Here is a 22,622-nt window from a genome sequence, read left to right as displayed (position 1 = left end):
CGGAGTCTCGCCCCCACCTGCCCTTTTTCCAGGCTGTGCGTACCACCGTCTGAGGATTTTGAGGAACCAGAAGAAGGCTTCTGGTCCTGGGAACCTGCAGGTGCAGGTTTCTTGGATTTTGCCCGTCCACCTCTAAAGAAAGTGGTAGGAGGTTTGGACTTTTTTGTCTTAGCGGACCGAAAGGACTGCGGTGTGGATGAAGAAAAGGGTTTCTTCGTAGTAGGAGCAGCTGAGGGAAGAAAGGGTGACTTAGACGGGGTTGCCGTGGAAATCCACGCATTCAACGCTTCCCCAAATAGAGCCTGACCTGTGAAGGGTAGGTTCTCCACACTTCTCCTGGATTCCGCGTCTGCAGACCAGTGGCGTAGCTAGAGTCCCCTGCGTGCCGAGACAGCTATGGAAGATATCCTTGCATTCAGAGTACCCAGGTCCTTCCTGGCCTCCACCGTGAAACCCGCAGAATCCTGTATGTTACGTAAAAACAATTCAATGTCACTTCTAGCCATAGAATCTAATTCCTCTAGTAATGTGCCTGGCCACTTTACTATGGCTTTAGAAATCCATGCACATGAAATAGTGGGTCGTAGCGCCACTCCTGATGCAGTGTACATGGATTTGAGCGTAGTGTCAACTTTACTATCAGCCGGTTCTTTTAACGTGGTAGATCCAGGGACAGGTAAAACCACCTTTTTTTACAGTCTGGAGACAGATGCGTCAACTATGGGTGGGTTTTCCCATTTTTTCTATCCTCCTCAGGGAAGGGAAAAGCAACAAGAACCCTTTTTGGAATCTTGATTTTTTTCTCTGGGTTTTCACAGGATTTTTCAAATATAGCTTTTAATTCTTTAGACGCAGGGAAGTTAGCGAGGCTTATTATCTGTGAATTAAGCCTCCTCAACCTGTTCAGGTGGTGTGTCAGTAATTTGTAACACATCCCTAATGGCCTCAATCATGAGCTGCACCCCGTTTGCCAGAGATGCGGCCCCCTCAGCACATCACCGTCTGCCGTGTCAGAGTCGGTATCCGTGGCGGCTTGCATAATCTGGGCAAGTGCACGTTTCTTTGGATATATGCTAGGGGATGTAGAAGGAATAGGAACAGAACCTGACCAAACTGACATAGAATTATTTAAAACCTGAGTTTCAGTCTCAGTATGAGCTACTCTAGTAGAGATCTGAGAAATCATTCCCTTAATAGAAGTCAGCCATTCTGGCTCAGTAATAGGAATCTGAGACAAGACATTACATACCTGGGTACAAGGAATGGATTCCTCTGGAGAAGAAACATCCTCTGCAGCATAAAACACAGAGGGGCACATGTATTAACCTGGAGAAGGCATAAGAAAGTGATAAACCAGTGATATGAGCAAGGTGATAAAGGCACCAGCCAATCAGATCCAATATGTAAATTAACAGTTAAGATCTGATTGGCTGCTGCCTTTATCACCTTGCACATATCACTGGTCCTTATGCCTTCTCGAGGTTAATACATCTGCCCCAGAGTCCCTGGACATGGTTATGTGAGAAAACATACACCCACACACACACAGGAAAATGTCAGACAGTTTCCCCCACAAGTACCTTCAGAGAGCTTGGAGCCAGCACACACACAGCGCTCAATTAGGTAGGTAAAACCAACCTGGCGCTGACTGTGCACCCTTAATAGACTACACAGTAATACGCAGCCTCCTCCCCCTTCTACAACCCCCTGGTACCGCACAGGATAGCTGGAGTCGTGTGGAGGGACAGCACTCCCTGTCAGCGTCTCCGTAGCTGTATCTGCAGGGAGAAAATGGCGCTGAGCGCTGCTGGGTCCGCTGTGAGGAGAAGCTCCGCCCCATGGACATGGCGCATCTTCCCGCACTTTCAAATTTTTATACTGGCCTGAGGGTTTTGCTAGCAGAATTACCGAGGTCCCTGATAGCCTTGAGTGACCAGTGTAGGGTATTTGCGCTGGCTCAGGGCACCCCTCAAAGCGCCGCACTATGTACTGCTGAGCTCTCCGGAGCGCAGTTAGTACTGTGCTCCTACCCTGTTGCCGCCATAAACACAGACTCCGCCCTTTTGTCGTGTCGCCGGTGACACACTCGCCACCAGAATCTTCTGGCTCTATTAGGGGGTGGCAGCATGCTGCAGGAGTGAGCGATCGCCTCAGGCAGCTAACGATCATCACCCTCAGGAGCTCAGTGTCCTGTCAGTGGAGATAGTGGCCATTAACCTCTCAGGGTTGGACACTACTCCCCCCCCCCCCCCCCCCCCCAAGTCCCACAAAGCAGGGAGGCTGTTGCCAGCAGCCTCCCTGTGCCTAACTTTAAGAAAACTAGAAAAATTCCTATGGAGTTCCCCTTCTGTCCGGCACATTTTCTAAACTGAGTCTGGTAGGAGGGGCATGGAGCATACTTGCCTACCTGACCCTCTCCATGAGGGAGAAAATGCTCTGTTCCTGGACTTTCCTGGTAATGTATGATTGCCATCACCTGTGGTGAAACACCTTTCTTATCAATTAACTAGCTCACCACAGGTGATGGCAATCATACATTACCAGGAAAGTCCAGGAACAGAGCATTTTCTTCCTCATGGAGAGGGTCAGGTAGGCAAGTATGGCATAGAGGGAGTAGCCAGCACACACTATTAAACTCTTAAAGTGCCAGTGGCTCCTGGTGGACCCGTCTATACCGCATGGTACTAATGTGGACCCCAGCATCCTCTAGGACGTAAGAGAAACACTATTTCTGTACTGTATACAGTCCACACAAAGCCTTACAGACTGTGAGCACTGCGAGGCTAGCAGCCCTGAGCCAGTATGTCCGCGGCGGGCACCGCAGCTCCAGGCCCGTGACTACCGCGCGACCTGCCACCATTCCGCACCGGGGACCCCGGTGTAACACTCACCGCACCTTGATCTTCGGCATCTGTTAGAGGGTGGTGGCTAGCTGCCGGCGTGGGCAGACATACTAACTAACGGTGTGTGAACAGTACCTCAGGAGCTCAGTGTCCTCTCAGCTGGGATTACAAACCATTAACCCTCAGGAGGTTGGTTTGGTCCCGCCTCTAAGTCCCACGAACTAGGTAGTCTGTCTACCAAGCAGAGCTACCTGAAAATAATAAACTACATTTAAAATAAAGAAAACATCTCTGGAGCTCCAGAGAATGCACCCGGCTCCATGGCAACATTTTTCTAAACTGAGTCTGGTGGGAGTGGCATAGAGGGGAGGAGCCAGCACACACATACACACATTAAAAGTTTTAAAGTGCCATGGCTCCAGTGGACATGATCTATACCCCATGGTACTAAAGTACAAGACCCCAGTATCCACTAGGACGTAAGGGAAACAACAAATAATTTAAGAGGCATATATCGGGAACGAAGATATCATGCTATGGATTATTTGAGGGAGGGGGGCCCAAATTGGTATCCTGCTTAGGGCCCCATGAGGTCTATATCCACCTCTGGTGGCAGGTTAGGAATCACTCACAGTGGCGGTGTCACAATGGGAGCCGGGCTGAGACGGCACCCGCACAATGAGGGTCATTCCGACCCGTTCACATGCAGCGTTTTGTAGCTGCGGTGCGAACGAGTCCGGAATGCGCATGCGCGGCGGCCGCACTGTGCACGCGCGTCGTTGCCCAGCGACAGGGGTCGCTGGGTTACGTCGCGGAGTACAAAGAAAGCGGTCGCAAGAAGATTAGAAGATTGACAGAAAGAAGGAGTTCCTGGGCGTCACCGAACCATTGCCAGCCATTTTCGGGGAGTGGAGAAGAAAACTCAGGCGTGTCCAGGAGAACGGAGGGCGGATGTCTGACGTCAAAGCCAGTCCCAGCATCGCTGAGATCGTCGCACCGGGTAAGTATGTCCAGGGCTAGTCATGTTCTGCTTGAATTTTTTTTAGCTTAGCAGGGCTGCACAAGCGATCGCAGGCCTGCTAAGCTAAAATACACTCCCCCATAGGTGTGGACTAGTTGATCGCAGCAGCAGCAAAAAGTTGCTGGCTGCGATCAACTCGGAATGACCACCAGTGTGACTGTGTAGTGTGTATTATGCGGAATTGGTCAGCTAGTGCTGACGCGGGGTGGTTCAACTTTCTGCGCAGTATCTGACCAGGCATAAGGGGGGTGCCTGACATTAGAATGTGCCTGTGCACACAAGGCACCCCCAGTGCACGTTTATGCCCCCTCCTCCCCATACCAGTGCTATTAGCCCCCTGAGCCGCCACTCCCCATGTATCTCCCCCTTTCCCCATATCACTTTCCATGTGTCTATGCCCTCCCCCATAATAGCAGTGTAATCAGCTCCCACACACCAATAACAGTGTCATATTCCCCTGTGCCCCCACTTTCCATAGGTCTCCCCCTATAGCAGTGTCATTAGCGACCTTCCCCCTATCCATATTTAACATCTAACCTTGCTTTATCCTGTGAGGCTGCTGTACTGGGTCAGGGTCTTGTAGCTCAATGGGGTCTGAGTCTTCATCTCTTTACTGTCACAGAAAGTGAAAGTAAACACACTTCCTGCCTGTGTGTGAGCTGAGCACTAACTCACAACCTTCTCCCCCCAGCCAGTGTTTGTGACCAGACATTTCCCCCTGCAGACACCCCAATGGTACAGTACCTAGAAAGGGGACAGGCAGCCTGAGGCAGAAGATGAGCTGCTCTGCAATGTGCCTCAGTATCACTGCTCTGCTGCTGACAATGGCACCTGGGAGAGCTCCACTTCACAGCTCTTCCACATTATACTGATCCTCCTCCCTGCCAGCACCACATCTTATATAGGAGAGCTGTGATTGGCTGGCTGTGTCATGTGCTTTTCAGTGTATGTCATATCCATCTCACCATACTCCATAGCCATCTCAGCATAGTCCATATCCATCTCAGCATAATCCATTTCCATCTCAGCATACATCATATCAATTTCAGCATACATCATATTCGTCTCAGCATATGTCATATCCATCTCAGCATAATCCACATCCATCTCAGCATAATCCACATCCATCTCAGCATAATCCACGTCCATCTCAGCATAGTCCATATCCATCTCAGCATAATCCATATCCATCTCAGCATATGTCATATCCATCTCAACATAATCCATATCCATCTCAGCATATGTCATATCCATCTCAACATATGTCATATCCATCTCAGCATACATCATATCAATTTCAGCATACATCATATTCGTCTCAGCACGTGTCATATCCATCTCAGCATAGTCCATATACATCTCAGCATAATCCATATCCATCTCAGCATAATCCATATCCATCTCACCATACTCCATATCCATCTCAGCATATGTCATATCCATCTCAGCATAATCCATATCCATCTCAGCATATGTCATATCCATCTCAGCATATGTCATATCCATCTCAGCATAATCCATATCCATCTCAGCATATGTCATATCCATCTCAACATATGTCATATCCATCTCAGCATAGTCCATAGCAATCTCAGCATACGTCATATCCATCTCAGCATACGTCATATCCATCTCAACATAATCCATATCCATCTCAGCATATGTCATATCCATCTCAACATATGTCATATCCATCTCAGCATACATCATATCAATTTCAGCATACATCATATTCGTCTCAGCATATGTCATATCCATCTCAGCATAATCCATATCCATCTCAGCATACTCCATATCCATCTCACCATACTCCATATCCATCTCAGCATATGTCATATCCATCTCAGCATATGTCATATCCATCTCAACATATGTCATATTCGTCTCAGCATATGTCATATCCATCTCAGCATAATCCATATCCATCTCAGCATAGTCCATATCCATCTCAGCATAATCCATATCCATCTCAGCATATGTCATATCCATCTCAACATATGTCATATCCATCTCAGCATATGTCATATCCATCTCAGCATAATCCATATCCATCTCAGCATATGTCATATCCATCTCAACATATGTCATATCCATCTCAGCATAGTCCATAGCAATCTCAGCATACGTCATATCCATCTCAGCATACGTCATATCCATCTCAACATAATCCATATCCATCTCAGCATATGTCATATCCATCTCAACATATGTCATATCCATCTCAGCATACATCATATCAATTTCAGCATACATCATATTCGTCTCAGCATATGTCATATCCATCTCAGCATAATCCATATCCATCTCAGCATACTCCATATCCATCTCACCATACTCCATATCCATCTCAGCATATGTCATATCCATCTCAGCATATGTCATATCCATCTCAACATATGTCATATTCGTCTCAGCATATGTCATATCCATCTCAGCATAATCCATATCCATCTCAGCATAGTCCATATCCATCTCAGCATAATCCATATCCATCTCAGCATATGTCATATCCATCTCAACATATGTCATATCCATCTCAGCATATGTCATATCCATCTCAGCATAATCCATATCCATCTCAGCATGTCATATCCATCTCAACATATGTCATATCCATCTCAGCATAGTCCATAGCAATCTCAGCATACGTCATATCTATCTCAGTATACGTCATATCAATCTCACCATACTCCATATCCATCTCAGCATAGTCCATAGCAATCTCAGCATACGTCATATCCATCTCAGCATATGTCATATCCATCTCAGCATAATCCATATCCATCTCAGCATACGTCATATCCATCTCAGCATATGTCATATCCATCTCAGCATAATCCATATCCTTCTCAGTATATGTCATATCCATCTCAGCATACGTCATCCATATCACCATACTCCATATCAGCATAGTCCATAGCAGTCTCAGCATACGTCATATCCATCTCAGCATACATCATATCCATCTCAGCATACGTCATATCTATCTCAGCATATGTCATATCCATCTCAGCATATGTCATATCCATCTCAGCATACGTCATATCCCTCTCAGAATATGTCATATCCACCTCAGCATACGTCATAGCCATCTCAACATATGTCATATCCACCTCAGCATACGTCATATCCATCTCAGCATAGTGATGTGCACCGGAAATTTTTCGGGTTTTGTGTTTTGGTTTTGGGTTCGGTTCCGCGGCCGTGTTTTGGGTTCGGACGCATTTTGGCAAAACCTCACCGGAAATTTTTTGTCGGATTCGGGTGTGTTTTGGATTCGGTTGTTTTTTTCAAAAAACCCTTAAAAACAGCTTAAATCATAGAATTTGGGGGTCATTTTGATCCCATAGTATTATTAACCTCAATAACCATAATTTCCACTCATTTTCAGTCTATTCTGAACACCTCACACCTCACAATATTATTTTTAGTCCTAAAATTTGCACCGAGGTCGCTGGATGGCTAAGCTAAGCGACACAAGTGGCCGACACAAACACCTGGCCAATCTAGGAGTGGCACTACAGTGTCAGACAGGATGGCACTTGAAAAAAATAGTCCCCAAACAGCACATGATGCAAAGAAAAAAAGAGGCGCAATGAGGTAGCTGTGTGACTAAGCTCAGCGACCCAAGTGGCCGACACAAACACCTGGCCCATCTAGGAGTGACACTGCAGTGTCAGGCAGGATGGCACTTGAAAAAAATAGTCCCCAAACAGCACATGATGCAAAGAAAAAAAGAGGCGCAATGAGGTAGCTGTGTGACTAAGCTAAGCGACCCTAGTGGCCGATACAAACACCTGGCCCATCTAGGAGTGGCACTGCAGTGTCAGACAGGATGGCACTTGAAAAAAATAGTCCCCAAACAGCACATGATGCAAAGAAAAAAAGAGGCGCAATGAGGTAGCTGTGTGACTAAGCTCAGCGACCCAAGTGGCCGACACAAACACCTGGCCCATCTAGGAGTGACACTGCAGTGTCAGGCAGGATGGCCCTTCAAAAAAATACTCCCCAAACAGCACATGATGCAAAGAAAAATTAAAGAAAAAAGAGGTGCAAGATGGAATTGTCCTTGGGCCCTCCCACCCACCCTTATGTTGTATAAACAGGACATGCACACTTTAACGAACCCATCATTTCAGCGACAGGGTCTGCCACACGACTGTGACTGAAATGACTGGTTGGTTTGGGCCCCCACCAAAAAAGAAGCAATCAATCTCTCCTTGCACAAACTGGCTCTACAGAGGCAAGATGTCCACCTCATCATCATCGTCCGATTCATCACCCCTTTCACTGTGTACATCCCCCTCCTCACAGATTATTAATTCGTCCCCACTGGAATCCACCATCTCAGGTCCCCGTGTACTTTCTGGAGGCAATTGCTGCTGGTGAATGTCTCCATGGAGGAATTGATTATAATTCATTTTAATGAACATCATCTTCTCCACATTTTCTGGAAGTAACCTCGTACGCCGATTGCTGACAAGGTGAGCGGCGGCACTAAACACTCTTTCGGAGTACACACTGGACGGAGGGCAACTTAGGTAGAATAAAGCCAGTTTCTGCAAGGGCCTCCAAATTGCCTCTTTTTCCTGCCAGTATACGTACGGACTGTCTGACGTGCCTACTTGAATGCGGTCACTCATATAATCCTCCACCATTCTTTCAATGGTGAGAGAATCATATGCAGTGACAGTAGACGACATGTCAGTAATCGTTGGCAGGTCCTTCAGTCCGGACCAGATGTCAGCACTCGCTCCAGACTGCCCTGCATCACCGCCAGCGGGTGGGCTCGGAATTCTTAGCCTTTTCCTCGCACCCCCAGTTGCGGGAGAATGTGAAGGAGGAGCTGTTGACGGGTCACGTTCGGCTTGACTTGACAATTTTCTCACCAGCAGGTCTTTGAACCCCTGCAGACTTGTGTCTGCCGGAAAGAGAGATACAACGTAGGTTTTAAATCTAGGATCGAGCACGGTGGCCAAAATGTAGTGCTCTGATTTCAACAGATTGACCACCCGTGAATCCTGGTTAAGCGAATGAAGGGCTCCATCCACAAGTCCCACATGCCTAGCGGAATCGCTCTGTTTTAGCTCCTCCTTCAATGTCTCCAGCTTCTTCTGCAAAAGCCTGATGAGGGGAATGACCTGACTCAGGCTGGCAGTGTCTGAACTGACTTCACGTGTGGCAAGTTCAAAGGGTTGCAGAACCTTGCACAACGTTGAAATCATTCTCCACTGCGCTTGAGACAGGTGCATTCCACCTCCTTTGCCTATATCGTGGCCAGATGTATAGGCTTGAATGGCCTTTTGCTGCTCCTCCATCCTCTGAAGCATATAGAGGGTTGAATTCCACCTCGTTACCACCTCTTGCTTCAGATGATGGCAGGGCAGGTTCAGGTATTTTTGGTGGTGCTCCAGTCTTCTGTACGCGGTGCCTGAATGCCGAAAGTGGCCCGCAATTCTTCGGGCCACCGACAGCATCTCTTGCACGCCCCTGTCGTTTTTTAAATAATTCTGCACCACCAAATTCAAGGTATGTGCAAAACATGGGACGTGCTGGAATTTGCCCAGATGTAATGCACGCACAATATTGCTGGCGTTGTCCGATGTCACAAATCCCCAGGAGAGTCCAATTGGGGTAAGCCATTCTGCGATGATCTTCCTCAGTTGCCGTAAGAGGTTTTCAGCTGTGTGCGTATTCTGGAAAGCGGTGATACAAAGCGTAGCCTGCCTAGGAACGAGTTGGCGTTTGTGAGATGCTGCTACTGGTGCCGCCGCTGATGTTCTTACTGCGGGAGGCAATACATCTACCCAGTGGGCTGTCACAGTCATATAGTCCTGAGTCTGCCCTGCTCCACTTGTCCACATGTCCGTGGTTAAGTGGACATTGGGTACAACTGCTTTTTTTAGGACACTGGTGAGTCTTTTTCTGAGGTCTGTGTACATTTTCGGTATCGCCTGCCTAGAGAAATGGAACCTAGATGGTATTTGGTACCGGGGACACAGTACCTCAATCAAGTCTCTAGTTGGCTCTGAATTAACGATGGATACCGGAACCACGTTTCTCACCGCCCAGGATGCCAAGGCCTGAGTTATCCGCTTTGCAGCAGGATGACTGCTGTGATATTTCATCTTCCTCGCAAAGGACTGTTGGACAGTCAATTGCTTACTGGAAGTAGTACAAGTGGTCTTCCGACTTCCCCTCTGGGATGACGATCGACTCCCAGCAGCAACAACAGCAGCGCCAGCAGCAGTAGGCGTTACACTCAAGGATGCATCGGAGGAATCCCAGGCAGGAGAGGACTCGTCAGACTTGCCAGTGACATGGCCTGTAGGACTATTGGCTTTCCTGGGTAAGGAGGAAATTGACACTGAGGGAGTTGGTGGTGTGGTTTGCAGGACCTTGGTTACAAGAGGAAGGGATTTACTGGTCAGTGGACTGCTTCCGCTGTCACCCAAAGTTTTTGAACTTGTCACTGACTTATGATGAATGCGCTGCAGGTGACGTATAAGGGAGGATGTTCCGAGGTGGTTAACGTCCTTACCCCTACTTATTACAGCTTGACAAAGGCAACACACGGCTTGACACCTGTTGTCCGCATTTGTGTTGAAATAATTCCACACCGAAGAGCTGATTTTTTTTGTATTTTGACCAGGCATGTCAAGGGCCATATTCCTCCCACGGACAACAGGTGTCTCCCCGGGTGCCTGACTTAAACAAACCACCTCACCATCAGAATCCTCCTTGTCAATTTCCTCCCCAGCGCCAGCAACACCCATATCCTCATCCTGGTGTACTTCAACAGTGACATCTTCAATTTGACTATCAGGAACTGGACTGCGGGTGCTCCTTCCAGCACTTGCGGGGGGCGTGCAAATGGTGGAAGGCGCAAGCTCTTCCCGTCCAGTGTCGGGAAGGTCAGGCATCGCAACCGACACAATTGGACTCTACTTGGGGATTTGTGATTTCGAAGAACGCACAGTTCTTTGCTGTGCTTTTGCCAGCTTAAGTCTTTTCTTTTTTCTAGCGAGAGGATGAGTGCTTCCATCCTCATGTGAAGCTGAACCACTAGCCATGAACATAGGCCAGGGCCTCAGCCGTTCCTTGCCACTCCGTGTCGTAAATGGCATATTGGTAAGTTTACGCTTCTCCTCAGACGCTTTTAATTTTGATTTTTGAGGCATTTTACTGATCTTTTGTGTTTTGGATTTTACATGCTCTGTACTATGACATTGGGCATCGGCCTTGGCAGACGACGTTAATGGCATTTCATCATCTCGGCCATGACTAGTGGCAGCAGCTTCAGCACGAGGTGGAAGTGGATCTTGATCTTTCCCTATTTTTTTAACCTCCACATTTTTGTTCTCCATATTTTAATGTGCACAACTAAAAGCCACCACAGGTATACAATGTAGATGGATGGATAGTATACTTAATGGATGACGAGTGACGACACAGAGGTAGGTACAGCAGTGGCCTACCGTACTGCTATATACAGTATAATGGACCTGGTGGACACTGTCAGCAGACTGCTAAACTACTAGTATAAAAAAAAGCCACCACAGGTATACAATGTAGATGGATGGATAGTATACTTTATGGATGACGAGTGACGACACAGAGGTAGGTACAGCAGTGGCCTACCGTACTGCTATATACAGTATAATGGACCTGGTGGACACTGTCAGCAGACTGCTAAACTACTAGTATAAAAAAAAAGCCACCACAGGTATACAATGTAGATGGATGGATAGTATACTATTACTTTATGGATGACGAGTGACGACACAGAGGTAGGTACAGCAGTGGCCTACCGTACTGCTATATACAGTATAATGGACCTGGTGGACACTGTCAGCAGACTGCTAAACTACTAGTATAAAAAAAAGCCACCACAGGTATACAACGTAGATGGATGGATAGTATACTTAATGGATGACGAGTGACGACACAGAGGTAGGTACAGCAGTGGCCTACCGTAATGCTATATACAGTATAATGGACCTGGTGGACACTGTCAGCAGACTGCTAAACTACTAGTATAAAAAAAAAGCCACCACAGGTATACAATGTAGATGGATGGATAGTATACTTAATGGATGACGAGTGACGACACAGAGGTAGGTACAGCAGTGGCCTACCGTACTGCTATATACAGTATAATGGACCTGGTGGACACTGTCAGCAGACTGCTAAACTACTAGTATAAAAAAAAAAGCCACCACAGGTATACAATGTAGATGGATGGATAGTATACTTTATGGATGACGAGTGACGACACAGAGGTAGGTACAGCAGTGGCCTACCGTACTGCTATATACAGTATAATGGACCTGGTGGACACAGTGTCAGCAGACTGTTAAACTACTAGTATAAAAAAAAAGCCACCACAGGTATACAATGTAGATGGATGGATAGTATACTTAAATAATGGATGACGAGTGACGACACAGAGGCAGGTACAGCAGTGGCCTACCGTACTGCTATATACAGTATAATGGACCTTATGGACACTGTCAGCAGACTGCTAAACAACTAGTATAAAAAAAAAAGCCACCACAGGTAATCAATGTAGATGGATGGATAGTATACTTTATGGATGACGAGTGACGACACAGAGGTAGGTACAGCAGTGGCCTACCGTACTGCTATATACAGTATAATGGACCTGGTGGACACTGTCAGCAGACTGCTAAACTACTAGTATAAAAAAAAGCCACCACAGGTATACAATGTAGATGGATGGATAGTATACTCAATGGATGACGAGTGACGACACAGAGGTAGGTACAGCAGTGGCCTACCGTACTGCTATATACAGTATAATGGACCTGGTGGACACTGTCAGCAGACTGCTAAACTACTAGTATAAAAAAAAAGCCACCACAGGTATACAATGTAGATGGATGGATAGTATACTTTATGGATGACGAGTGACGACACAGAGGTAGGTACAGCAGTGGCCTACCGTACTGCTATATACAGTATAATGGACCTGGTGGACACAGTGTCAGCAGACTGTTAAACTACTAGTATAAAAAAAAAGCCACCACAGGTATACAATGTAGATGGATGGATAGTATACTTAAATAATGGATGACGAGTGATGACACAGAGGCAGGTACAGCAGTGGCCTACCGTACTGCTATATACAGTATAATGGACCTTATGGACACTGTCAGCAGACTGCTAAACTACTAGTATAAAAAAAAAAGCCACCACAGGTATACAATGTAGATGGATGGATAGTATACTTTATGGATGACGAGTGACGACACAGAGGTAGGTACAGCAGTGGCCTACCGTACTGCTATATACAGTATAATGGACCTGGTGGACACTGTCAGCAGACTGCTAAACTACTAGTATAAAAAAAAGCCACCACAGGTATACAATGTAGATGGATGGATAGTATACTCAATGGATGACGAGTGACGACACAGAGGTAGGTACAGCAGTGGCCTACCGTACTGCTATATACAGTATAATGGACCTGGTGGACACTGTCAGCAGACTGCTAAACTACTAGTATAAAAAAAAGCCACCACAGGTATACAATGTAGATGGATGGATAGTATACTTTATGGATGACGAGTGACGACACAGAGGTAGGTACAGCAGTGGCCTACCGTACTGCTATATACAGTATAATGGACCTGGTGGACACAGTGTCAGCAGACTGCTAAACTACTAGTATAAAAAAAAAGCCACCACAGGTATACAATGTAGATGGATGGATAGTATACTTTATGGATGACGAGTGACGACACAGAGGTAGGTACAGCAGTGGCCTACCGTACTGCTATATACAGTATAATGGACCTGGTGGACACTGTCAGCAGACTGCTAAACTACTAGTATAAAAAAAAGCCACCACAGGTATACAATGTAGATGGATGGATAGTATACTCAATGGATGACGAGTGACGACACAGAGGTAGGTACAGCAGTGGCCTACCGTACTGCTATATACAGTATAATGGACCTGGTGGACACTGTCAGCAGACTGCTAAACTACTAGTATAAAAAAAAAAGCCACCACAGGTATACAATGTAGATGGATGGATAGTATACTTTATGGATGACGAGTGACGACACAGAGGTAGGTACAGCAGTGGCCTACCGTACTGCTATATACAGTATAATGGACCTGGTGGACACAGTGTCAGCAGACTGCTAAACTACTAGTATAAAAAAAAAGCCACCACAGGTATACAATGTAGATGGATGGATAGTATACTTAAATAATGGATGATGAGTGACGACACAGAGGAAGGTACAGCAGTGGCCTACCGTACTGCTATACACAGTATAATGTACCTTATGGACACTTGCAGCAGACTGCTAAACTACTAGTATAAAAAAAAAAGCCACCACAGGTATACAATGTAGATGGATGGATAGTATACTTAATGGATGACGAGTGACGACACAGAGGTAGGTACAGCAGTGGCCTACCGTACTGCTATATACAGTATAATGGACCTGGTGGACACTGTCAGCAGACTGCTAAACTACTAGTATAAAAAAAAGAGCCACCACAGGTATACAATGTAGATGGATGGATAGTATACTTTATGGATGACGAGTGACGACACAGAGGTAGGTACAGCAGTGGCCTACCGTACTGCTATATACAGTATAATGGACCTGGTGGACACTGTCAGCAGACTGCTAAACTACTAGTATAAAAAAAAAGCCACCACAGGTATACAATGTAGATGGATGGATAGTATACTTTATGGATGACGAGTGACGACACAGAGGTAGGTACAGCAGTGGCCTACCGTACTGCTATATACAGTATAATGGACCTGGTGGACACTGTCAGCAGACTGCTAAACTACTAGTATAAAAAAAAGCCACCACAGGTATACAATGTAGATGGATGGATAGTATACTCAATGGATGACGAGTGACGACACAGAGGTAGGTACAGCAGTGGCCTACCGTACTGCTATATACAGTATAATGGACCTGGTGGACACTGTCAGCAGACTGCTAAACTACTAGTATAAAAAAAAAAGCCACCACAGGTATACAATGTAGATGGATGGATAGTATACTTTATGGATGACGAGTGACGACACAGAGGTAGGTACAGCAGTGGCCTACCGTACTGCTATATACAGTATAATGGACCTGGTGGACACTGTCAGCAGACTGCTAAACTACTAGTATAAAAAAAAGCCACCACAGGTATACAATGTAGATGGATGGATAGTATACTCAATGGATGACGAGTGACGACACAGAGGTAGGTACAGCAGTGGCCTACCGTACTGCTATATACAGTATAATGGACCTGGTGGACACTGTCAGCAGACTGCTAAACTACTAGTATAAAAAAAAAAGCCACCACAGGTATACAATGTAGATGGATGGATAGTATACTTTATGGATGACGAGTGACGACACAGAGGTAGGTACAGCAGTGGCCTACCGTACTGCTATATACAGTATAATGGACCTGGTGGACACAGTGTCAGCAGACTGCTAAACTACTAGTATAAAAAAAAAGCCAGCACAGGTATACAATGTAGTTGGATGGATAGTATACTTTATGGATGACGAGTGACGACACAGAGGTAGGTACAGCAGTGGCCTACCGTACTGCTATATACAGTATAATGGACCTGGTGGACACTGTCAGCAGACTGCTAAACTACTAGTATAAAAAAAAAGCCACCACAGGTATACAATGTAGATGGATGGATAGTATACTTTATGGATGACGAGTGACGACACAGAGGTAGGTACAGCAGTGGCCTACCGTACTGCTATATACAGTATAATGGACCTGGTGGACACTGTCAGCAGACTGCTAAACTACTAGTATAAAAAAAAAAAGCCACCACAGGTATACAATGTAGATGGATGGATAGTATACTTTATGGATGACGAGTGACGACACAGAGGTAGGTACAGCAGTTGCCTACCGTACTGCTATATACAGTATAATGGACCTGGTGGACACTGTCAGCAGACTGCTAAACTACTAGTATAAAAAAAAGCCACCACAGGTATACAATGTAGATGGATGGATAGTATACTATTACTTTATGGATAACGAGTGACGACACAGAGGTAGGTACAGCAGTGGCCTACCGTACTGCTATATACAGTATAATGGACCTGGTGGACACTGTCAGCAGACTGCTAAACTACTAGTATAAAAAAAAAAGCCACCACAGGTATACAATGTAGATGGATGGATAGTATACTTTATGGATGACGAGTGACGACACAGAGGTAGGTACAGCAGTGGCCTACCGTACTGCTATATACAGTATAATGGACCTGGTGGACACTGTCAGCAAACTGCTAAACTACTAGTATAAAAAAAAAAGCCACAGGAGTGTTTTTCAGGCAGATAAACGTATACTGGTGGTCACTGTCAGCAAAACTCTGCACTGTACTCCTGCTATAGCTGCTCCCCAGTCCCCACAATTAAGCACTGTGAGCACTCAGCACAGATATATCATGCAGCACACTGAGCACAGATATGGTATGGAGCGTTTTTGCGGATAAAAAAAACTGGTGGTCACTATTAGCAAAACTCTGCACTGTACTCCTCCTAACAGCTGGTCCCCAATCCTCCCCACAATAGTAAAATAAACAAGCAAAGCAAAGCAATCAGATCAACTGTAGTGTCTCGTATAAACGGAGAGGACGCCAGCCACGTCCTCTCCCTATCAATCTCAATGCACGTGTGAAAATGGCGGCGACGCGCGGCTGCTTATAGAATCCGAATCTCGCGAGAATCCGACAGCGGGATGATGACGTTCGGGCGCGCTCGGGTTAGCCGAGCAAGGCGGGAGGATCCGAGTCTGCTCGGACCCGTGTAAAAAAAGGTAAAGCTCGGGTGGGTTCGGTTTCTCGGAAACCGAACCCGCTCATCACTATCTCAGCATACGTCATATTCATCTCAGCATATGTCATATCCGTCTCAGTATACCTCATATCCATTTCAGCATATGTCATATCCATTTCAGCTTATACCATATCCATCTCGGCATACGTCAAATCCATCTCGGCATATGTCATATCCATCTTAGCATATGTCATATCCCATATCCATCTCACCATACGCCATATCCATCTCAGCATACGTCATATCCATCTCAGCATACGTCATATCCATCTCAGCACACGTCATATCCATCTCAGCACACGTCATATCCATCTCAGCATACATCATATCCATCTCAGCATACATCATATCCATCTCAGCACACGTCATATCCATCTCAGCATACGTCATATTCATCTCGGCATACACCATATCCATCTCAGCATACGTCATATCCATCTTGGCACACTCCATATCCATCTCAGCATACACCATATCCAGAAAGCAATGTAGATGGATGGATAGTATACTTTATGGATGACGAGTGACGATATGTTATATCCAGAAAGCTATCATTTTGACTTGAACGGCCCCTCATATTATTCTCATTACGCTGCACAGTAGAGGGGGAGAGAGAGGGGTAGGGTAAGAAAGGAGAGAGGGAGAGGGGTGAGAGAAATGGGAGAGAGGAAAGAAATGGAAGAGGGCAGAGAGAGAAAATATTACAGACATCCTTCAGACCGCCAGTAATATACACACAGTATATGCTTTATAAATATTAGAGATGTGCACCGAAATTTTTTGGGTTTTGTGTTGTGGTTTTGGATTCGGTTCCGCGGCCGTGTTTTGGATTCGGACGCGTTTTGGCAAAACCTCCCTTAAAAGTTTTTGTCGGATTTGGGTGTGTTTTGGATTTGGGTGTTTTTTTCAAAAAACCCTTAAAAACAGCTTAAATCATAGATTTTGGGGGTAATTTTGATCCTATAGTATTATTAACCTCAATAACTATAATTTCCACTCGTTTCCAGTCTATTCTAAAGACCTCACACCTCACAATACTATTTTTAGTCCTAAAATTTGCACCGAGGTCGCTGGATGACTAAGCTAATACCGCATTCAGATCGCAAATGCCGGATTCCACCCGGTAAAAGAAACGTGTCCTTACCGGGTGGGATCCGGCATTTGCGCTCCTTTGCTGGCTTTCCGACCCGGCAATATAACGGGTCGGTTGCCATAGCAGCGGGGGGGGGGGGGGGCGCAGCTGCAGCAGGGGCGGGGGTGGAGGCGGCGCTGGGAGATGAGCTCATCTCCTGCGCCGCCTCTCCCTATGCTGTGAATGGGAACCGTTTCGCATCGACGCGGCTCCCATTCACACTGCACCTGACCCGGTATTCAACCCGGGTATAATCCTTCTTTTATACCGGGTTGAATTACCGGGTCAGACGACCCGCTAATTCTTGGAAAGTGCTTTCACATCGCACACTGACCCGTGTCGACACGGCAATATGCCGTGTCGATACCGGGTTATTTGTGCGATGTGAAAGGGGTATTAGCCACCCAAGAGGGCGGCACAAACACCTGGCCCATCTAGGAGTGGCACTGCAGTGTCAGACAGGATGGCACTTAAAAAAATTGGCCCCAAACAGCGCATGATGCAAAGAAAAGAGAAAAAGAGGTGCACTGTGGTCTAAGCTAAGCGACACAAACACCTCAATATCACAGGAATTATTCGTTCTAATCAATGGTATTATTGGTCCAAATCACTGGAAGAAAATGACAAAATCACTGGAATTATTTGTTCTAATCAATGGTATTATTGGTCCAAATCACTGGAAGAAAATGACAAAATCACTGGAATTATATGGCAGTAATGTCCGGAATTATATCAAATGGCAGTACCACTGGACATATACGGATGTGTCAGACAGGATGGCACTTAAAAAAATAGTCCCCAAACAGCACATGATGCAAAGAAAAGAGAAAAAGAGGTGCACTGTGGTCGCTGGATGGCTAAGCTAAGCAACACAAACACCTCAATATCACAGGAATTATTCGTTCTAATCAATGGTATAATTGGTCCAAATCACTGGAAGAAAATGACAAAATCACAGGAATTATTCGTTCTAATCAATGGTATTATTGGTCCAAATCACTGGAAGAAAATGACAAAAATCACTGGAATCATTTGGCAAGATCACTGTAATTAATAATTAATTATAAATCTGATATTAATTGGTAAAATCTCGCTATCGCCTGCCTAGTGAAGTGGAATCTAGATGGAATTTTGTACCGGGGACACAATAACTTCATCAATTGTCTAAATCCCAATGCACTAATGGCGGAAAACGGGCGCACGTCTAACAGCTTATACTGAGAACTGATTATACTGATCAATCACTGATTAAACTGAGCACTGATTTTACTGAGCACTGATGATACTACGGAGAACTGACACTGAGCAGCGAGAACAGCACTGGACTATTGTACTGTAGTATACTGGTCACCACGATGCTGCACTGTACTACTATATACTGCTCACAACAATGCAGCACAGATATGGATACTTGAAGTGACACAGAGCTGCAAGATACAGCAATGGCCTACTGCACTGTACAACTATATACTGTTGGTCACCAAAATGCAGCACACTGAGCACAGATATTTGCAGCACACTGAGCACAGATATGGAGCTTTTCAGGCAGAGAACGTAGATATTTGCAGCACACTGAGCACAGATATTTGCAGCACACTGAGCACAGATATTTGCAGCACACTGAGCACAGATATGGAGCTTTTCAGGCAGAGAACGTAGCCACATCCTCTCCGTTCAATCTCCAATGCACGAGTGAAAATGGCGGCGATGCGCGGCTCTTTATATAGAATATTGCATTGTGGTTACCATGGAGACGGAAAGTGGAGGATGACGTCACATGAGGGCGACGCCTACCAGCTTCCGGATCCGGGTGCCTTGCACGAGGTGTGGTGAGGGGATTTAAAAAGTAAGTTTGTACACTGTCTTTTATCCTGATGACGAGGGAATAAACCCTCGAAACGTTGAAGCACTTGCCGGTGTCAGCGTGATTTATTGGAGTGCCGCCGTATGTTTGCTATATATATATATATATATATATATATATAACACATCCTTAGAATGTAAGCTCTCACGAGTAGGGCCCTCTTCCCTCATGTGCTTATACGTTTCTTACTTTAATAATCCTCAACTGCCCAGATCCCGTAGTTTTTTGGCCACCTGGAACTTATCTCTATGTTTACTGGTGTAGTTATGCTTAGTTGCCCTGTACTTGTCCTATATTGTCTTCAACTGTAAGTCACTGTTTTCCTGTTTTGATTATGTGCATATGTACTCTGTAATTGGGCGCTGCGGAACCCTTGTGGCGCCATATAAATAAAGGATAATAATAATAATATACTGTACTCCTGCCCGACCTCCCCCCTCACATTGCCTACTTGCCTCAGCCCCACAGTGGGAGATGAGAGATGAGATGATTTTGTTGCCAGCTGTCTTCTCCCTCTTCTCTACAGATGCTGGATGCCACTGGCTGTCTGCTGTACAGGAAGGCGCTAGAAAGGCAGCCAGGCAGGTGGATTGGCAGTAGACGTTGCTGGACTGTCAGGCAGAGGGAGGCTTTGCTGGGTGAACAGGGAGAGGGAGGCTCTGGCGGGCGGTCAAAGAGAGAGAAGCTTTGCCGCGCGGACAGTGTGAGGGAGGCTCTGGCGGGAGGTCGCGCAGATGGATGCGCGGGAGGTGACAGGCGCTGACGTGCAGGCGGTGCAGCGGCACGGGACTGTGACGGCGCTGTTAACATGACAGCGCAACGTGCGGCTCCATAACTATTTAATGGGTTGGTTGGCCCTGACTACGGGAGATCGCTGCGGGAGTAGTAGAGTAGCAGATGGTCGAGGGAGACGGACGCGGTTCTCGGCGCCCCCTCAAACCCAACGCCCGGGGCACATGGCCCCTTAGACCCCTCCCAAGTTACGGCCATGGCACCACTGGACTGGATTTATATGGAATTATATGGATTTATATGGAATTATACAGCAGGATAACTGGAATTATACGACAGAATCGCAGGAATTATTTGGCAATATCACTGGAATTATATGGCAATATCACAGGAATTATACGGCAGTATCACAGGAATTCTATGGAAACATCACTGGAATTATATGACAATATCACAGGAATTATATGGCAATATCACTGGAATTATATGGCAATATCACAGGAATTATACGCCAGTATCACAGGAATTCTATGGAAACATCACTGGAATTATATGACAATATCACAGGAATTATACGGCAATATCACAGGAATTATACGCCAGTATTCTGAGAATTATACGGCAATATCACAAGAATTAGACGCCAGTATCACGGGAATTATATGGCAATATCACTGGAATTATACGGCAATATCACAGGAATTATACGTCAGTATCCCGAGAATTATACGGCAATATCAACGTAATTATACGCCAGTATCACGTGAATTATACGGCAATATCACGGGAATTATACGGCACTATCACTAGTATTATACGCCAGTAACACTGAATATATGGCTGGTCACTGGACTGATGCTGCACAGGAGAGACACTACCCCTGGTCTGATGCAATACAACGCAGCAAAACTGCAAGGGATTTATACAGCAGCACTGGGGACATATAGCAGCAGAGGACACCGCCACTGTGACTGGTCACTGGACTGATGCTGCACAAGAGATACACTACCCCTGGTCTGATGCAAGACAACGCAGCAAAACTGCACGGGACTTATACAGCAGCCAGTAGCACTGGGGACATATAGCAGCAGAAGACACCAACACTGTGACCGGCTGGACTGATGCAGCATAAGACACTGACTACACTGGACTGAGCAACGCAAGACAGCACTAGAATGATCGCCACCCCAATTTCCTGCCCCCACACAGACTGAGGACAGAGACACGTCCTCTCACTACACTCTCCGAGACTGGAGTGAAAATGTCCGAAACGCGCGGCTCCTTACATGGAATCCAAATCCCACAGCGGGGGATGACGTTTTGCCTTGTTCTGGTTTCCGAGTCAAGCGGGAAACCCGAGCCTGATTCAGAACCGGACTCGAATGGTAAAGCCCGGTAGGGTTCTGCTCTCAGAGAACCGAACCTGCTCATCCCTAAAGGAGACAAGCGCTAGAGGCGTAACTTTGGGAGGCAATGGAGTCATCTGCAGCCAGGCTTCTGCTCGGAAGGGGGGCACCTCTCTTCCCATTCTGTGAAACCATTCAATTAAGTTCATTGGTAGCCGCCGCTATCTCTTCAGTGGCCAACTTTCTCACTGTTCCCTGCACCTTACAAGTCACACACTTTTTTATTATAGATATACATTTTACAAGTGTCAAACCCAAGATTAGAACCCATGACCTATTACACTGGAAGCGGACATCTTACTGAAGAAGCTATTTGCTCCTGTATAGGTAACATGAGAATTCTAACTATATGAAGTTACTTCTCTGACAATTACAAGTAACTTCATACAGTTTGAATTCTCATTCTTCCTATGCAGGAGCAAATAGCTCCATCAGTAAAGTGTCTTCCGTCAGTATAACAGGTCATGGGTTCTAATCCTGGCTATGACTGCTAAGAAATGTGTGATTTAAAATAAGTCAATTATATGTATATATACAGTATATAAATTTTTATTTCAGAACACACTCTCTCTCTCTGTATGTATATATATATATATATATATACACACACACACACACACACACACACACACACACACACACACACACACACACACACACACACACACACACACACACACACACACACACGTGTAGCCGGCACTCTCTCTCCTTTAAACGAACTCAGGCCGCGGTGCTCTTTAAAGAATCATG

This window comes from Pseudophryne corroboree, chromosome 1 (genome assembly GCF_028390025.1).
Source record: "Pseudophryne corroboree isolate aPseCor3 chromosome 1, aPseCor3.hap2, whole genome shotgun sequence".
Classification (NCBI taxonomy): domain Eukaryota; kingdom Metazoa; phylum Chordata; class Amphibia; order Anura; family Myobatrachidae; genus Pseudophryne; species Pseudophryne corroboree.
The sequence above is the reverse complement of the archived record's forward strand: the minus strand, read 5'-3'. Positions refer to the sequence as shown.